This window comes from Phocoena sinus, chromosome 7 (assembly GCF_008692025.1).
Source record: "Phocoena sinus isolate mPhoSin1 chromosome 7, mPhoSin1.pri, whole genome shotgun sequence".
Classification (NCBI taxonomy): domain Eukaryota; kingdom Metazoa; phylum Chordata; class Mammalia; order Artiodactyla; family Phocoenidae; genus Phocoena; species Phocoena sinus.
The window spans coordinates 101,208,382-101,220,803 of NC_045769.1; the positions used below are offsets into that span (position 1 = coordinate 101,208,382).

Below are 12,422 nucleotides of genomic sequence, written 5' to 3' on the forward strand. Positions count from 1 at the left end.
CCCCAAAAGCTGTGTGTTTTTTTTTTTTTTTTGCGGTACGTGGGCCTCTCATTGCTGTGGCCTCTCCCGTTGCCGAGCACAGGCTCCAGACGCGCAGGCCCAGCGGCCATGGCTCACGGGCCCAGCCGCTCCACGGCACGTGGGTTGCTCCCAGACCGGGGCACGAACCCGCGTCCCCTGCATCGTCAGGCAGACCCTCAACCACTGTGCCACCAGGGAAGCCCAAAGCTGTGTTTTAATAATAAAATATTTAAAAGATCTAATTCACACTGTAATGAGAATGTTAAGAATAGCTTAATGTGCTACTTTTTCAGATATGTTACTTTTTTTTTCCAAAATTACCTTCTTTTTTGATGTTTATACTCATAAATTTCATCTTTCACATTTTGCTTATCCTCACCCTAAAAATGTAAACTCAATTACAACAGGTCTATTGCCTGTCTTATTCAATACGTCATTACCAGTGTAATGGTATGGAGTGAGTATGTGATAAATACTAATTAATGAATTGTTTGATACTGGTTATTTGTTTGAATGAATCCAATATTTTTTAAAGATTTTTTTGATGTGGACAATTTTTAAAGTCTTTACTAAATTTGTTACAATATTGCTTCTGTTTTATGTTTTGTATTTTTGGCCACAAGGCAAGTGGGATCTTAGCTCCCCACCCAGGAATCAAACCCACACCCCCTGCATTGGAAGGTGGAGTCTTAACCACTGGACAGCCAGGGAAGTCCCTAATATCCTAATATTTTTCTTTCTTTCTTTCTTTTTTTGGCTATCCATCTAATTTTTGTGTGTGTGTGTGGTATGTGGGTCTCTCACTGTTGTGGCCTCTCCCGTTGCAGAGCACAGGCTCCGGACATGCAGGCTCAGTGGCCATGGCTCATGGGCCCAGCCGCTCCGCAGCATGTGGGATCTTCCCGGACCCGGGGCACGAACCCGTGTCCCCTGCATTGGCACGCAGACTCTCAACCACTGTGCCACCAGGGAAGCCCTATCCATCTAATTTTAATTATTCTGCTTAAAAGGTGGAATGAATTCCATAGCACAACTCTATTCCTAAGGCCTGTCAGTATTATGAATAAAAATCAACAAAATTTAACAACTGATTATCAATTTATTAAAAATGTTGATTTAAGCATCTTCAATGGTGACTTCAACCTCGATTCCTGGCTCAATACTGATGGAAGTGATCTGCTTGACAGTCTCAGAAGGATGTGCAGGTCAATGAGTTGCTTGTGGATCCTCATCTGAAAATGATCCCAAGTCTTAGAACCTTCACTGCAAGGAGTTTTCCTTGTAGTTTCCTTGTTATTCTCAAAGTTTTGGTAGGGATCTGAACCGGTCCTTTCACTTTGAGATTCTTTTCCTTCGCACCAATGATCAGATCAGCACATACCTTCTCCAAAGGCTTCATGTTGCAGCTGGTGAGGGTGATTCTAATCTGGTGAATCACCACCTGTGTCTCCATGGGATTCTTTCTGCTATCTTTATTGTTTTATTTTATTTTTCTGGAGTATAATTTTATTTTATTTTTTTGGAGTATAATTGCTTCCCTCTTAAGCTTCCCTCCCACCCCCCAATCTCACCCCTCTAGGTTGTCAAAAAACACCGAGATGATCTCCCTGTGCTATGCAGCTGCTTCCCACTAGCTATCTATTTTGCATTTGGTAGTGTATATGTCGCTACTACACTCACTTTGTCCCAGCTTCCCCACTGTGTCTGCAAGTCCATTGTCTATGTCTACATCTTTACTCTTGTCCTGCCATTAGGTTCATCAGTACCATTTTTTTTTTTTAGATTCCATATATATGCATTAGCATACGGTATTTGTTTTTCTCTTTCTGACTTACTTCAGTCTGTATGGCAGACTCTAGGTCCATCCACCTCACTACAGATAACTCAATTTTATTTCTTTTTATGGCTGAGTAATATTCCATTGTATATACGTGCCGCATCTTTTTTATCCATTCATCTGTCGATGGACATTTAGGTGGCTTCCATGTCCTGACTATTGTAAATAGTGCTGCAATGAATCTGATTGAAAAATGAGCAGAAGACCTAAATAGACATTTCTCCAAAGATGACTTACAGATGGCCAAGAGGCACGTGAAAAGATGCTCCACATCACTAATCATTAGAGAAATGCAAATCAAAACTACAATAAGGTATCACCTCACACCAGTCAGAATGGCCAACAAAAAATCTAGAAACAATAAATGCTGGAGAGGGTGTGGAGAAAAAGGAATCTTCTGCACTGTTGGTGGGAATGTAAATTGATACAGCCACTATGGAGAACAGTATGGAAGTTCCTTAAAAAACTAAAAATAAAACTACCATAGGACCCAGCAATTCCACTACTGGGCATATATCGTGAGAAAACCATAATTCAAAAAGAGTCATGAACCAAAATGTTCATTGCAGCTCTATTTACAATAGGCAGGACATGGAAGCAACAGAAGTGTCTATCAACAGATGAAGAGATAAAGAAGATATGGCACATATATACAATGGAATTTTACTCAGCCATAAAAAGGAATGAAACAGTTATTTGTAGTGAGGTGGATGGACCTAGAAACTGTCATACAGAGTGAAGTAAGTCAGAAAGAGAAAAACAAATACCGTATGCTGACACATATATATGGAATCTAAAAAAAAAATGGTCAGAAGAACCTAGGGGCAAGAAGGGAGTAAAGATGCAGACCTATTAGGGAATGAACTTGAAGATATGGGGAGGGGGAAGGGTAAACTGGGATGAAGTGAGAGAGTGGCATGGACATATATACACTACCAAACGTAAAATAGATAGCTAGTGGGAAGCAGCTGCATAGCACAGGGAGATCAGCTCGGTGCTTTGTGACCACCTAGAGGGGTAGGAGAGGGAGGGTGGGAGGGAGGGAGAAGCAAGAGGGAGGAGATATGGGGATATATGTATAACTGATTCACTTTGTTATAAAGCAGAAACTATCACACCATTGTAAAGCAATTTTACTCCAATAAAGATGTTAAAACAACAACAACAACAACTCTATAAACAATAAATTCTGGAGAGGATGTGGAGAAAAGGGAACCCTCCTGCACTGTTGGTGGGAATGTAAATTGATACAGCCACTATGGAGAACAGTATGGAAGTTCCTTAAAAAAACTAAAAATAGAGCTACCGTATGATCCAGCAATCCCACTGCTGGGCATATAGCCTGAGAAAACCATAATTCAAAAAGAGACTTGTTCGGCTCTCTTTAAAAGCCATGACTGTAGCACATCTTCCTGACCGACTTGTTCCTCAGCAAAAGTGAAGAGCGGTGAGTCAGGAGCAGATGCGTGTGACCCAAGGCTCCTCTGCAGCGGTGACAGAGTCTTCCTCAAAGAGCTTCTTTCATTTTTAATTATATTTTTTATCTTATATTTCCATGGCCCTTCCACTATTTGCTTTTAGCTAATCACTAATCCTAAAGTGAGAGACTGTATCAAACTTCTGAGAGCAGTAAGTAAAAAATCACCTGTGGGGCTTCCCTGGTGGCACAATGATTGAGGGTCCGCCTGCCAATGCAGAGGACACGGGTTCGTGCCCCGGTCCGGGAAGATCCCACATACCACGGAGCGGCTGGGCCCGTGAGCCATGGCCACTGAGCCTGCGCGTCCGGAGCCTGTGCTCCGCAACGGGAGAGGCCACAACAGTGAGAGGCCCGCATACCGCAAAAAAAATCACCTGTGTCCACATTACCGAGGTGACAAATTCACCTGTAATTCATAACACACATGATTTATCTCCACAGCTTAGTTTCTTTTTCTTTTTTCCTATTTTTCCCATTTTATTTCTTATGTTCAACTCTTTTATACATCTAACATTATTTTTATGTGCCATGTAAGAAAAAGATCTTTGATTTTTTAAATATTAGCTCATAATTTTTGTAAAATAATTTACTGAGGAAAACACGGGTTTGAAAAGGCTAGTCTAGGCTTGATATAGAGATTTGAACATTGTGAGCATAGAGATATATTTTTTGAAGCTGACAGGTTGGATGTGATCTCCAGGAAAAGTGTTCTGAGTATGAAAGCATATACCCTTAAAATTTTTTTCTACTCAAATTTATTTATTCTTGGATGAATTTAAATAACTTTTTCTGAATTTTCTATTTCATTCCATCTATTTGTGTATTTATTCTTATGCATACATAAGAATGTACAAGATTATAGATTATGCAGTGTTTCAATTTCCAACTATATTTCTTGATATCTTCTATTATTTATTTATCCTTATAAACTCAAAAATCAAGTACTCATGATATCTGCTTTGCCCCACAAAATGTCTTAGTAGCTTCTACCTAACAGCCTGTTCTTCATACTAAGCTAGGGTTTATAATGAAGGATCAATGAATTTAAACTATATTACTTCTTAAGAGAGCTAACATCTGAGAAATGTGGAGAGAGTTCCATTGACATGACTGAGTATTCTCTATTTCTGGTGAAGCTGCTGAACTAATTGTTGATTTTTATATGTTCTGTATAAAGAAGTCAGACTTGGACAGAGAGAAACCTCTGAAAGCACTTGCTTTAAAATTAAAATCAGTTAAAATCATGAATTTGAAGATAAATCTAAGTGAGGTAGTTCCTATGGACCCTGTATTAGTTTGCTAGGGCTGCTAGAAGAAAGTACCACAGACAGAATGGTTTAAATAACAGAAATTTATTTTCTCACAATTCTGGGGATGGAAGTTCAAGAACAAGGTGCCAGTAGGATTGATATCTACTGGTTTCTCTCCTTGGCTTACAGACAGCCACCTTCTTGCTGTGTCTTCACATGGCCTTTTTTCTGTGTCCATACATCTCTGGTGTATTTTCCTCTCTTTGTAAGAACACAAGTCTTATCAGATTACGGTCCCACTCATATGACCTCATTTAATCTTAATTAACCCCTTAAAGGCCCCATCTCCAAATATAACCACATTGGGGGTGAAAGCTTCAGCATATGAATATCAAGGGGATACAGTTCAGCCAATAATAGATCCTATGGACTTGCCATGCTTTCTTTACCCCTCTAGATTTGGGAGTTTTGGTGGGACTATGCAATAAGTATTTCTATATTAACGCAAAATGTTGTTTGCTTCCTCTGAAAATGGAATAAGTTCTTGATGTCATTTTCAGTTGGTTCCTTTATGCACTAAATTTTGTTTTAAATAAATTACTTGTAGTTTTTTTCTTCCTGAATAGTGACAACCTTCTATATTTTCTAATGTTTCTGTAAGAATATTTTTGCTTTAGAAAACTTATCAACAGTATTCAGATACTACAATCACATATGCAAAAATCAAAAATCAATCATTTAATTCAATTAATCTTTGTAGTTTATGAAGTTTCATATGCATAGTTTTAGTTGTTCTTCCAGACTCACTTGTAAGATAAGTTGGGTGTGGGTGGATATGAGGCTATTCAGAGCAGATTTGACAGGAGGTAACATGTAGGAGAACTACTGAAGAATCATCCTGAGATGAGCCTTCGACAAAAGACATCAATGTTAGTTCCTTTTCCTCCCTACTAGGAAAAAAAAAAGTAAGAGTAGCAATCTCTAATCTTCTTGATGCTTAGAAGGATCAAGTTCTAAGAGAAAAACTAAAATGAAAGAAGAATTTAAGGCAAGAATTTTATGTGAAGGGGCCACCCCTTGACTGGTAGCAAGATAATGGCTACAAAGCGCAAAGAAATTCCCAGGCATACAGAGAAGAGTGTACTCTGTTTATTCAGAGCACTACAGCAGGTTGGCAAGAGAGATGTGTGGTAATCTCCTTGGGTTACACTGTTACAAAGGGTAAAAAAAAAGTGTATGTTCTATGTAAAAGAAAAAGCAAGGAAAATTCCTTTTCCTGCAATACCTATAACCCCATGACTTCTCACCTCTTCATAACCTTGGCTTTGAGTTGAGGAACGATATATTATATACTAAATTTTACCTCATTTTGTATGAAAACAAACATAAAAATTACTCTTTCTCTGTGATGACTTTGTATACAACCCAGAAATGCCCTTCTTGTTTCCAAGCCTCTCTTCACAGATCTACTTCTTTAGCCAGATTTTTAAAATAAGAATAGTTGCACTTAGTGTATACTCAAACGTACAGTTTAAAAATAAGATAGCAGGGCTTCCCTGGTGGCGCAGTGGTTGGGAGTCCGCCTGCCGATGCAGGGGGTGCGGGTTCGTTTCCCGGTCCGGGAGGATCCCACGTGCCGCGGAGCGGCTGGGCCCGTGAGCCATGGCCTCTGGGCCTGTGCGTCCGGAGCCTGTGCTCCGCAGCGGGAGAGGCCGCAACAGTGAGAGGCCCGCGTACCAAAAAAAAAAAAAAAAAAAAAAAAAAAAAATAAGATAGCAATATTCTGAATATTTCTGAAAATAAATGTTTTCTTGTTTGTATTTTACGTTTGTGGAGTCAGTGATACAAGTACAAAACAGGAGATGCCAAGAAGTCAAGAGAAATAAGTGAGTTACTCACAATGGGCATGAAACTGTTAAAGAACAAAGCCTTCTCCAGGTGCAGGAAGCTTAGCCCTATGATCAAACAGGCTCTTGGTAGTGCAGGTATGTGTAGTAATCATCATGAAGTAAGCATAAAGACAACATCTTTAAAATGGTGGTGATGTAATGCTGAGGCTAGAAGATATTTCTTCTTCACTTTCTTATGAAGATAGCCTGTTTCCAGGAAAAGGAGATATTCAAATATCTGATCCCACTTGAAGGGAAACATACAGGACAGCTATAACTTGTTATTCAGTAAAATATTTATTAACCTACTAGGTATATATTAAGTGGAAGGCACCAGAGGTGTAGAAATGAGCAGATTTGTGCAATAGAGTTTTGGACACAGATAAGAATAAAAATGCGCAGACATGAAAACAGAAACAAAAATAGAAATGAACAACTCCAAGCATAAAAGGTACAATGTCTATAGTAAAAGGAGTAAGTTTGGATTAATTAAATACTGTAGAAAAAGAAATTAACAGTAATAGTACCTGATGTAACTGAGAGGACTGAGAAAAGCATGAACCTGGTTTCCTCCTGACTCTACTTCACATTTTCCCTTTGTTAATTTTGCTTTGTATCCTTTTGCTGTAGTAAATCATAGTCATGAGTAAGACTATACTGATTCCTGTGAGTTCTGCCCTGACATAGTTGGTGTTAGAAGTGGTATGTGCTAGCGTGACCTTGACCCACTGAAATATGGCAAAAACATTGTTTGGGAAAAAGCAAGTTAAAAGGGTGGAGAAGGATAAACCTCTACTTGTTGGGTGTCTATAAGTTAGCCATGGTATGAAAGAGCAGCTGAATTGCTGTCTATTGTGAAAAGTAAAAGTTACATATGGAATTTAAAAATGATTTATCTACTCCAGGAGAATCAGCTTGCTGGATTCTCTAGCTATTTTTGGTAATCCAACTACAGTGAGGCGAAAAGAATGCTGTCTGGTAATGTCTTTGGTTGTTGTCTCTCTTCCCAGTGGAAGGAGAAACAAAGAGACGAAACGTTCCCAAATGTGATCTTTAGATAGCCCAGAAATGTTAAAAGTTTATATTTTTTCTCCTCCAAAGTGGGAGAAGAAGATTAAATCAGTTGCCAGAACTGGATCAAAGCTTTAGATAAACCAGACTGGGGATAAAAGGAAAAATACTCTTGCCATTTTTTCATCCTAACTGCTTCTTCGACTGCTGCAGACCTCCTGCCTCCGCTGTGCATTGCTTCTGGAGCTCCCCCAGAAACTGTGAACTTAAACCTGTAAATGTGAAGTTTACTGATAGAAGTTATAATAAATTTACAATAGCATATAAAGAGATTTTTAATTGGCTTTGTACTTTGTGATTATTGCATCTGCATGTATAATAAAATTTTTGTAAATGTTTGTAATTTCACAAATCCTAGAGGGAGCATCACAATCAGGGAAAGCTGCAAAGAAATGTGCTCTTAGGATAGAGATTCCTTGCTTTTTATCATGGGTGAGTTGGTTGGAATTGAGGTTCTTGACGTATTTTAAAAATATGGCTTTGTAACTGATGTTTCTGATTCTGATTTTTGCCTACTATTAGAGCCCCTGAATAAAGGGAGATACAAGAACAGAGAGTCAATCTCCAGATGGAGATACAATTTTGATACTATAAAAACAGTTTTTAATTGCTTATGAGCTCTTATAAAATAAGATATCTGACCCTTAGAGGCAGATACTTTTCTAGCCTAATGTGCATATTTTTGAGTGGATCAGTTTGGACACTCAGACTTACAAGACAAAAAAAGCTCAGGAAATCTTTGCTTGTCACTTGGAGTTGGAATACAGCTGTCTGGTCCTATTGAATTTTGGCTTTGCTGCTGCTAACGAAAAGCCACTGAATTTTTTAGAATCTGAATTCAGATACTCATTACCTGGATCTAACTCCAAGCTAAAACCTAATATTGCCTGTTATGGGCTGTTTTGGCCTCAGCATGTGCTATACTAAAATGAGGCAGGCATACTTCTCTAACAAACAGAACTCAGATTCCAAGACTGCTGCAGGTTTAGGATCTCCCTCTGTGGGATCATAAACTATGAAAATATCCTTGATGCTGACTAAACCATCTGTGTCATATACAAATGCCCACAGAAAAGGGCTTATTCTCTGATGGAACTATCTGAGCTCTGGACCAATTTTATATTTCTGAGACTGATTGCATTCCTAACTTGTGCTCTCTGCCAAAGGCTGAAAGTTGGGAAGAGGGCACATCATGGGGATGGTGAAGCCTCCACCCACGTCCGACAGATGAGACTCTTGACCCACTGGGGAATGTTCACTGCTGTTGACCTGTGTTTGGCTTTTCTGATTAGTTATAGCCTGCAGTCATAAACCGATAGCTTGAGCCTACTTCCCTCAACTTTCTCCTGGTGCCGCAATTCAGTAAGCAATTTTATTACTAAATGCAGCTATTTCCAGAAAAAGGAATTGTGTTTGGTAGGTTGCTCACTAGGTGAGTGATCAGAATGAAAGGGATGGAGGGTGTACAAACTCATTTCAAAAATTTTTGAAAATTCAGGATTTTGTTCTAATTTCTAAACATGAAGTGTCTTTCTGATTAAGTTGTATACAAGACTCGTTTTTTGGTTTTTGTTTTATTTTGTCTTTTTTTAACTGGAGAAAAAGCTTGGACTCTCTTGCATACAACTTTTCTACATGAATGATTTGGGTAACAGTAGGGATAATTGAAAAAGTATAAAGTTATGATTGCTGAACGAGATACACTTACTTTTTACTAACAGAGTAAAAACAAAACCCCGGTACCTGGGCAGACATGGGGAATGAAGAGGGGATTAATGATCTTTATTTTTCAAAACTGTCCCTGGAAGCTTTTTCCTCCTACCGAAGCAAAGAGAAAAATCCCCAGTGTTGACTTTCCAAGCTGCTGTGAGCATTTTGAATCAATCTTACTGCTGGGCTTATGATCACACTTGTCTCTGAGACAGCAGCGGGTGGCCTCAGCACTTTCCACGCAGAACACCTCCAGATGCCATTCACATTTGCGATGAGGATGAACTGGTGTCAGGGACAAGCAAAACTATTTGGAATTGACTGTCTCAGGCGGTTCATTTGAAACCAAGAACTGAACTGAGTTAAGTGGACGGGACTTAGAATCCTAGGGCAATAGGCCCCAGGGTGGGAGACCACATCAAGGGCACTATTAACTTATACTGCCTAATTAATATAGATCCTGTTTGTGGGTCCCTAACAATGATAAATTCTTTATTATATTATAATGTCCTGCATGTGCCCTCTGGGATTATACTTTTTATGTGTGTATCCTGCCAAGACACTGCCTTACTCCTGGAAGGCATTCAGGTCGACTTGAACTTACAGACCAGAATGCTGCTGTGAGTAAATTGATGCTGTGGGCCAGGTTAAAAAGGGTAAGGAGGACGGCACTTGTTTTCTAAGATAGACTTTTATGGTAAACGGGATTTGTTTTAACTGAATAAATTCATGACCCCTAAAGGTTATCACTGAGATAGCACTGCAATTTGGTGGGTTCTCCTGATAATAATTTTGTTGTAAATATGCCTTGGCCAGAGGGCAAGAGGAGGACCGTGCAGAAAAAAGTTGAAATAACAGGGCTGAAACTGCTTTCCTTAGTAAAGCCTGCTTGCAAGGCTGGCCCTGGGCTGGGGTCTGTTAACTTAGGTTTCAAGGGGGTTCCAGTCATCCCCAAAACTAGTAAGAGTGGTTCACTGTGCCTAAATTGTTTGTACAACAATATGTTTTATGCTGAACACCTGCTTTCCTTCTTGGAGTCTGTAATTTTGATACGTGATAGCCAGAGGGTGCATGCATAACCAACTCCCAATAAATGAGTCTTTAATGAGACTAGTGAGTGTGTTTTACACATGTTGTCATAACTCACTGCTAGAGAAATTATGTGTCTACTGGGAGAGGACTTTTGGAAGCTTATGCCTGATTTCCTTGATACTTTACTACATGTGGCTTTTCCCTTTGCTGATTTTCTTGATATTTGTATTTGTTTACCAGAGCTGTGTAACAAAATACCACAGACAGGGTGGCTTAAACAACAGAAATGTACTTTCTCAAAGGTCTGGATTCTAGAAGTTCTGGATTGACATGTTGATAGGGTTGGTTCCTCCTGGGGCCTCTCTCCCTGGGTTGCAGACGGCCACCCATTTTCTGCCTCTTCACATGGTTGTTTCTCTGTTCATGTGCCCCTGGCATCTATCTGTGTGCCCCAATCTCCACTTATAAAGACACCAGTCATATTGGATTAAGACCCATTCTAATGGCCTCATTTTAACTTAATCACCTTTTAAAGGCTCTGTCTCCAAATACAGTCCCATACTGAGGTACTTGGGGTTAGGACATCCATATATGAATTCGGGAAAGGGTGGGAGAGGCATGATTTTAAGCCCAGAACAGTATTTATTGCTGTAATAAATCATAGCCATGAGTACAACCATATACTGAGTTCTGTGAGTCCTCCTTGTAAATTTTCAAACCTGGAGGTGGTGTTGGGAGCTTCCAACAAAATCAGTATATAGTCATTTTTTTGTAAATGTTCTGTGTGTGCTTGGTATGAAAAAAGATTATTTACCAGTTTTGGGGTATGTCATTCTATATGTGTAAATTTTGTCAACTTTGTTAATCATGTTGTCTTCATGGTAATTTTTTTTTCTGGAATGTTTTTTGGTGTCTTTGTTATTTTATTTTATTTATTCTATTTTATTTTTCTGCTGGTTTTCTCTCCTTTCTGTGTACCTTATTTTTGCATCGTGAATCAGGCATTTAGTTGAAAAACTATTTGTAGCAATTCTTTTGTAGAAAAGAGGATTTACTTTTTCTCTTGCAAGGTGCCTGGAGACAATGGCAATCTAAATCAGTTCATTCAACTCCAGGTTTTGAAATGATTTGAAATTGCTTTACAGTCACTAAGTCTGAACTACTTCCAATTAAACCATAATTTGGGGATGTAGCTTTTAAGAACCCAATGTACAGTTTTTCATCCAAGTCCTACAAGGCTGTTGATACCTCTGATACCCATCTCAGGCATTTACTTTCCTTTACTCAGTTAAAAAATCCCCTAGAAAAAGTTTTTCTCAGTTTTATTTCTCTGAATTTCCATTTTCTCTTGGATCTTATTCTAAGAATGTTTCACAATCTTGTAAGCTCTCAGGATGTTTTTTACTTTTTATCAAGCATTTCTGATCATCCTCAGTAGGTAGATAATTCCAAACTAACTAGTATAAAAGTAGAGGTCCTCTTAGCCTTCATTTCTCATTTATCAAATGTTATTATATCCCTAGTTTGAAGGTTTATGATGATGGTCAAACTAGATGTTTGAGTCAGCCCTTTGAGAAGTTTCTTGGCTGTGGTCTACATATACAAACTCCTTGTTTTCTTCATTTGATTAGCCAGATCAAAGAAATAAATCTTTTGGGATAAGCCCTTTTTTAATGTCTTTTTTTAGTAAATGATACATTCATCTATCACATGAACATTGTGCTGTTAGAAAAGGCATTTTAACCTTATTTACTAAAAGAAAACTTCTCATTTGATGTGAGATCTATGTTTTTTTCAAAGATTAATTCAAGATCTTTGTCTTTCTGGGAGACAACTATAATCTACTTTTCTCTTAATAAATATCACTCTAAACCTTCTAATATATTTTATATTAAATATTGCTTGTAAATGTACTTAAATCCTACAATCGTCTAATGAAAAACCATAGCATTTATAGATAGAAAACTGTAGAAGCTGCTCTGGGAATAGATATGTTCATACACTCAACTTTTTTTTCCTTTGGCCACACCACAGGGCATGTGGATCTTAGTTCCCGGACCAGGGATAGAACCTGCGGCTCCTGCAGTGGAAACATGGAGTCTTAACCACTGGACCACCAGGGAAGTCCCCAT

General features: G+C 38.7%; 1 pseudogene; it reads right to left on the reverse strand.

Annotated features, from left to right (window-relative positions):
- Nucleotides 1-1,137: 1,137 nt before the first annotated feature.
- LOC116756389 lies at nt 1,138-11,159 on the reverse strand (annotated as a pseudogene).
- Between the last annotated feature and the right edge of the window lie 1,263 nt (nt 11,160-12,422).